Genomic DNA, 6,636 nt, shown 5'->3' with positions numbered 1-6,636 from the left:
CAGTTGGAACGCTATTTGGAACGTACATTTTGCGTAGCGTTTTCTATAAGCGTTCTGCAAACATCTCATTAGGTTATTCCACCTGTTGAGAGACAGAGTGAGTATAAATGTCATTTCTATTTTACTAATGAGAGATCAGAAGCTAGTTGAGATTAAGTGTCACTAGAGGTAAGGACATAATAAGTGGAGACGCCAGGCATCAAACTCTGTCTTGTAACATTGAATCCCAAATATCTTCTTCACGTGTTAGGCAGATGACTGGCCCCAAAGATGTCCCGATCCCTGAAACCTGTGAATATGTTAGTTTACGTGATCAAAGGGGCTTTGCAGGTGTGGTTAAGATAAGGATATCAAGAGGAGGAAATCATCCTGGGTTTCTCAGGTAGACCCCATGTGGTCAGACCCCGTGTGACCCCGTGTGGTCAGAAAGGCGGGAGGGACAAAGGCTTTGGAGAAAGAGATGTGCCAGTAGAAGCAGAGATCACCGTGATGTGGGGCCGTGAGCCAAGGAATGTGTACGCCCTTCAGAAGTGGAAAAAGGCCAGGAAATGGATCCTGCCCTAGAGCGTCCAGAAGAAGTGCCGTCTTGCAAACATGGTGATTTTCGTCGAGTGAAACAAACCCATTTTGGATTCACAACTCTCTAAAACTGTAAGAGAATAAATGTGTATGGTGCTGAGTCACTAAGTTTGTAATAATCTGTTACAGCAACAATAGGAAATGGACACACCCAATCTCCCTTATACTACCCCCAAGACCTTAACCAGTATGTGTATATATACTATACTATAAATGTGTGTGTGTGTGTGTGTGTGTGTGTGTGTGTAGAGAGAGAGAGAAGGAGAGAGGAGATGTAAAAATAAATTTTATATTTATTATATTTATTATATTTATTATTATTAAATAATATAATATTATATAATATTATATTATATTTTAAATGTTATATTTATAGGTATTTTATATTACAATAAAGCTAAAACATATGTTATATACTGTATAATATATACAGTATTTATAGTTCCACCAAGATACTGCTAGAGACCTGGAAATTTGAGATCTATTTTCTTGCTGATGTCACGTAAATGGGAAACTTAGTTACAGTCTGTTCCACAAAGATGCCTTACGTTATTTAGGTTCCTTCTACTCTCAGAACAAAATATTTTCTATGTGGTTTAAGACAATCTATGTCGTATTCACGGCAAGTGCCTACTGTCATCACCTCTTACTGTGATATCAAGCTGTCACAGAGCTAGTTATATCAGCCTTTTTATTCTGCCCACGCCAGAAGGCACTGCCCCTCCCAGGGTGAGCTCATTCCTGGAGCAGCCAACATCTCACCGGGGAGGGTGCCGATCGTATGCAAACCAACTAACCCAAAGCCCAACCGCCTCCTTGATGAGGCTCCGCTCGGCCACTGTCCCCCCTGTTCTAATCACCCCCAGAGCTGGGTGCCAGACCACTAGAGACAGCCCTTATGCCCCAGACACCACAGAAATCATTCAAACGAGCCAGCCCTAAGCTCGCTTATCCTGCCGCGTCTTGTCTGTCCGGCAGAAACCACAGGAAAGCTGTGGCCCGCATCCCCGCCTCTGCTTCCTGACCAGCCCTGGCGTTTCCCTGCGTGGCCTGTCTCCTGCTTCTCGGGGACTGTGAAAGGCAGACCTTCTTCCTGCGTGATGGCCGTGTCCATATTTGTGTGTCTTACCGTAGCCGACTAAAACAAATCCCAGGAACACTTAGCCTGCTGTAAAAGAACCTCACAGGGAAAACACTCCGGCCCGTCTCCCAGTGTTCACAGGGAGGCGGGCAGCAGGAACAGCCTGAGACAGATAAGAAGGGTCTGAAGGGGCCAGACTGGCTGCATGCCAAGGACTATGCTCCAGAGGGATTCGGTCTCTTTCTCAGACCCTTCCCGTATAAAGTGTGACAGGCTGACTGCCCCATCCCCCAAATAGTTCCACATTCTAATTTCTGGAACATGCGAATGTTACTTTACACGGCAGAAGGGACTTTGCCATGTGATTAAGTTAAAGATCTTAAAAAACGTGCAGATTGTTCTGGATTATCCGGGTGGGCCCAGCTTAATCACAACATAAGAGGGAGGCAGGAGATTAGTTAATGGGAAATGTAGCAGCAGAAGCACAAGATTGTAGGAGGAGAGGAGGGGTCTGGAGCCAAGGCTTCAGGACGCCTCTTGCAGTTTGAAGGGACCAGCCCTGAATTTAGCCCAGTGAAACTCATTTTAGACCTCGGACCTCCAGAGCAGCGTAAGAGTAAATTTGCATGGGCTTAAGCTACGAGGCACGTGGCGGTTTGTTCTGGCAATCATAGGAAATTAATACAGAAGCGAAGAGGAGAATCCAGATCACCTGCACGCTCCACAGGTGTATTGAGGTACATCAGCGCATTATATACATCAGTATCTGTGTTCTCGGAGAGATCGGAAGAGAATTTTGGCTTTTCGAAAACAACCCTTACGGTGTGCTAATGTGGATCTTTCCTAAAAGCAGAGTGGCTTAGCACAGACTTTTGGAGAGTGGGGGATAGAGACCGTCCCCTTCATGCCCCTTCAGCTTCCAAAGGGTTTCACAGGGACCCTCTCTCTACCTTCCGGGAGAGGCCTGTGATTAGAATTTTGCCTTGCCATGGAGACATCGTGTCACATTTAAGTTGGCGAGTTTCCCCCACAAGTTAAAGGGAAATTTGTTTCCCGGGTAAAATCTAGAGAGCTTTTTAAACTTTTGCCCCGCGATTTCCGAAACACAGAAACACACACGCATACGGTCACCGACACAGACAGAAGGGCAAGGGAGGCAGCCGGTGGGAAGGCCCTCTCTTCACAGAGCCCCACGGAGGTCACTTTGTGTCCAGCAAACCCCAGCGTTGTGCGGGGTCCTCAGGTTTCAGACCTCACCTCCCGGGCCCCAGCCGTGGTTTCTCTGGGAGGTGTCCTCACGGCCCCTCGAGGTATGGGTCATCGTTTCTCAGCTACCTTGACTCTTGTATTGTTTATGGGGTGGTTTAACCGGTATCCCATTTCCTTTCTTGCCCCTCCGTTGGAAAGAGGAAGAGAGGCGGTCATGAGCGAATCGAGATTTCCTGAGGCACAGCTGTCTCAGAGTGTCGTTTGTGGCCTTATTTCTTCAGTTTCTTATCATAACATGGCCTTGTTCTACTGTTTATGTAACTACACAGAAACAGTGCCTTTCAAATTTCATTCAGTTTTAGAAAAACAATTTGGAAATGTTTCTTATAATGCATAGGATTAATCTTTTGAAATTTTAGGCACTGGTGTCTCAATACGTAGAGACCGGAACAAGATACGTGCTTACATTTAGGGAGAGAGTGGGAGGAGAGAAGACACATCACAGCCTTGGGAAGAGTCTTCCAAAGAGAGTCAAACCTGCACATTAGCCTCCACTCAACCCCCTGGCTACAGTAGGCTCGCGGGGCTGGGGAACACATATGACACCCACACCAGTCCGCAAAATAGAGACTGGGAGCAACCCCACAGGATGAACAGCCCAGTTTCTCCCAACAGTCTCAAGAGATAAAAGAGGAGAAAGTGAGACAGACAAGGTGAGATGGACTTTATGTGGATCTCAGTTCAGAGAAACAAAGAGTAAAAAAATTGCATTTACGAGATATTCTACAGTTGAAAACTGGATGGATGGATGGATGGATGGATGAGATAGATAGATAGATAGATAGATAGATAGATAGATAGATAGGAGATAGCCGATAGCAGATGGACGGATGGATGGATGGATGGATGGATGGATGGATGATAGAAATAGATAGATAGATAGATAGATAGATAGATAGATAGATAGAAGATAGTTGATAGCAGATGGATGGATGGATGGATGGACAGATGGATGGATGGATGGATATACATAAAGGATAGAGACAAGATAGAGATAGAAAGATACATAGATAAGTAGATAGACGATAGATAATAGATAATTAATAGATGATAGATAAATAGGGTCCCACTTCCCAGCCCTCACCCCTGTGGATCAATAAGTAGAATATAAAGCAGTTTTACAAACGTAAATGAGCTTATAAATCAGTGGGAATCCTGTTAAAAATCATAATGTGAGTTAATAGATCTAAGGCAGGGCCCACGGTGATGCTGACGCGGCAAGTCAGCGGACCACACTGTGCATAAACAGCGGGTGTATAGACATTAAAGGTCGAGACAGACTAAATTATAGGGGAAATTCTTCGAAACCTGAGAAGGTTTTAATAATACGGAGCCACACTGACATCATAAGACAAGAATTCCGCCTTACGTACAGCACGTGACCATTATTCTTATTACCGTTACCTTCTAGTTGTCTTTTTTCTCCACTGAGCTGAATTCACCACCTGCTTTACTACTAGTGGGTCAATTTATCGATGTAGCTTTACTTTTTTCACTTAAATGGTATAATATGAGCATTTCCCCAGTAATTAAAAAATCCCGATAAAGTAAAATCTGCACAGATTTTTTTAAGTGATCATACTGTAGAAAAAGATCCCATGTGTAAAAACCAACAGCCTCTTTCCCACCATCTACAGCCTCTCTCTCCAGCGGCAACATTTCATGTTTTCCATTATCTGGATTTATGTAAAATAACATATAAAATAAAATGTCCATTATTTAAAAAAAAATTTTTTAACTTTTCTTTTTAATATTTATTTATTTTTCGCAGGGAGAGAGAGACAGAGCATGAGCGGGGGAGGGGCAGACAGAGAGGGAGACACAGAATCAGAAGCAGGCTCCAGGTTCTGAGCTGTCAGCACAGAGCCCGATGCAGGGCTCGAACCCATGGACCGCGAGATCATGACCTGAAAATGTCCATTATTTTTATAGGTGATGTCCCTTATAAGTCAATAAAATAAAATGCATACATCCCATTATTTCTTGATCAAACCACTTTGGAAAATACCCAAAAACTCTTTATCATGAAGGATAAGACATTTGGCATATAAATAGATGAAATCATTATTTTGAAAACTCTTAAGAGAAAAAATCATTTGTCCCACATTTCCGACGTGGGCTTTATCAAGCTAGCTGAAGAGTAGACGAGGCAGAGTTTCTTGTTACTTACGTGTTCCAGCTAATGAGTGATCGAGACGAATGTAGAATGGCACCATTTTGCAGCTCTAACAGTGAATGGATTTAGACTTTGAGCATCAGCTCAGCCAACATGGCAAATGGAGGCGGTCAGAGAGTATTTGCTCCTGATGGAAAAACACATCATCAACTGTAAGACAGTCTGCCAAAAATGAAAAACTGAATCTGGTCAAGTCTCCAATTCCAGCTATAGTTGATAAGAAGCCGAGGACAAGGAGCATGTTAAGTTCAGCACTTCCAAAAGACAATCAGCAGAATTGAGAATGTAGGAAACTAGTGACCAAATGATCAGATTCGTTCAATAAAAATATCAGGAGGAGATAAGATATATATATTTAAGGGACACATCAGCACAACAGGTGTACTTTACCTGGATCCTGACTCAGACACACTAAGGAAAATGGAGATAATGGTGACATTTATGAGAGAATTGAAAATTTGAATACTAACCGGATTTTAATTATATTATTGTTTATTGTATTTATTGTATTTAATTATATTATTTAAATGAATTATTGTTACTTTCAGGTATGATCATATTAATTGGAACTATGTGTTTTAGCAGATCTTATCTTTCAGAGATATGCTCTGAGGGGTGCCTGGGTGTCTCGGTCGGTTGAGCATTGGACTCTTGATTGTGCCTCAGGTTATGATCCCACAGTTCGTGAGATTGAGCCCCACATCGGGCTCTTCTGACAATGAAGAGCCAGCTTGGGATCCTCTCTCTCCCTCTCTCTCTGTCCCTCCCCCCCGCACCCTCTCTCAAAATAAATAAATAAGCTTAACAAAAAAAGAGAGATGCTCTGAAATATAGCTGAAATGATACATTGGAATTCGTTCCAATACATATAAGATGTGGGAAATGGAGACGGTACAGATGGGGTAGGTTGGCCATTCTGTTTTAATTGTATGTTTACAATTAATAACAAGCACTCAACCAATAAAACCTAAAAGAAATAATTAAAACAAACAAGAAATTTAGCTTACTTCCTGCTTCCTCCTTGCCTGCCACCTCCCACATTTCATATGGGAATATTATTCTTATTTTTCTTTTCTGGCGGATGGATTTATAAATGTAAAATTATATGCAGCCTGATCCTGGGAGGGGATGCTGACTGGGACACAACATTCTGTGTCTATCACTGATGTATGAAGAAGCCTCACCGGAGGAAATGGGGAGGAAGGTGTTGTTCCAAGTAACTTTGGAGCTACGTGTGAGTCTGTAGGACTAGAGGCGAAAGGGACTGTGTCTCACGCTGTAGTCCGGTTGATAAAGTTGTTTCCAGTTGGGGCGCAGGTTAGCAATTCTGATACCACCGTCCGTGTGCACTGGAGTTGGACAAATCAGGAAATGGATGGCAGGTAGTGGGAGGCAGGCTTCCCACTCTTTAGAGTCGGAGGGTACGAATAATTACGAGGAGGATGGAATGATGTTCCACTGATAACAGATTAGAGTTGCAGACATCAGTGTGAACTGCTGGTGAATCGAATATTGATACAGAGGGATGCAA

The sequence above is a fragment of the Neofelis nebulosa genome, chromosome 12, assembly GCF_028018385.1.
Source record: "Neofelis nebulosa isolate mNeoNeb1 chromosome 12, mNeoNeb1.pri, whole genome shotgun sequence".
NCBI classification, from domain to species: domain Eukaryota; kingdom Metazoa; phylum Chordata; class Mammalia; order Carnivora; family Felidae; genus Neofelis; species Neofelis nebulosa.
This window is presented reverse-complemented; position numbering follows the sequence as displayed.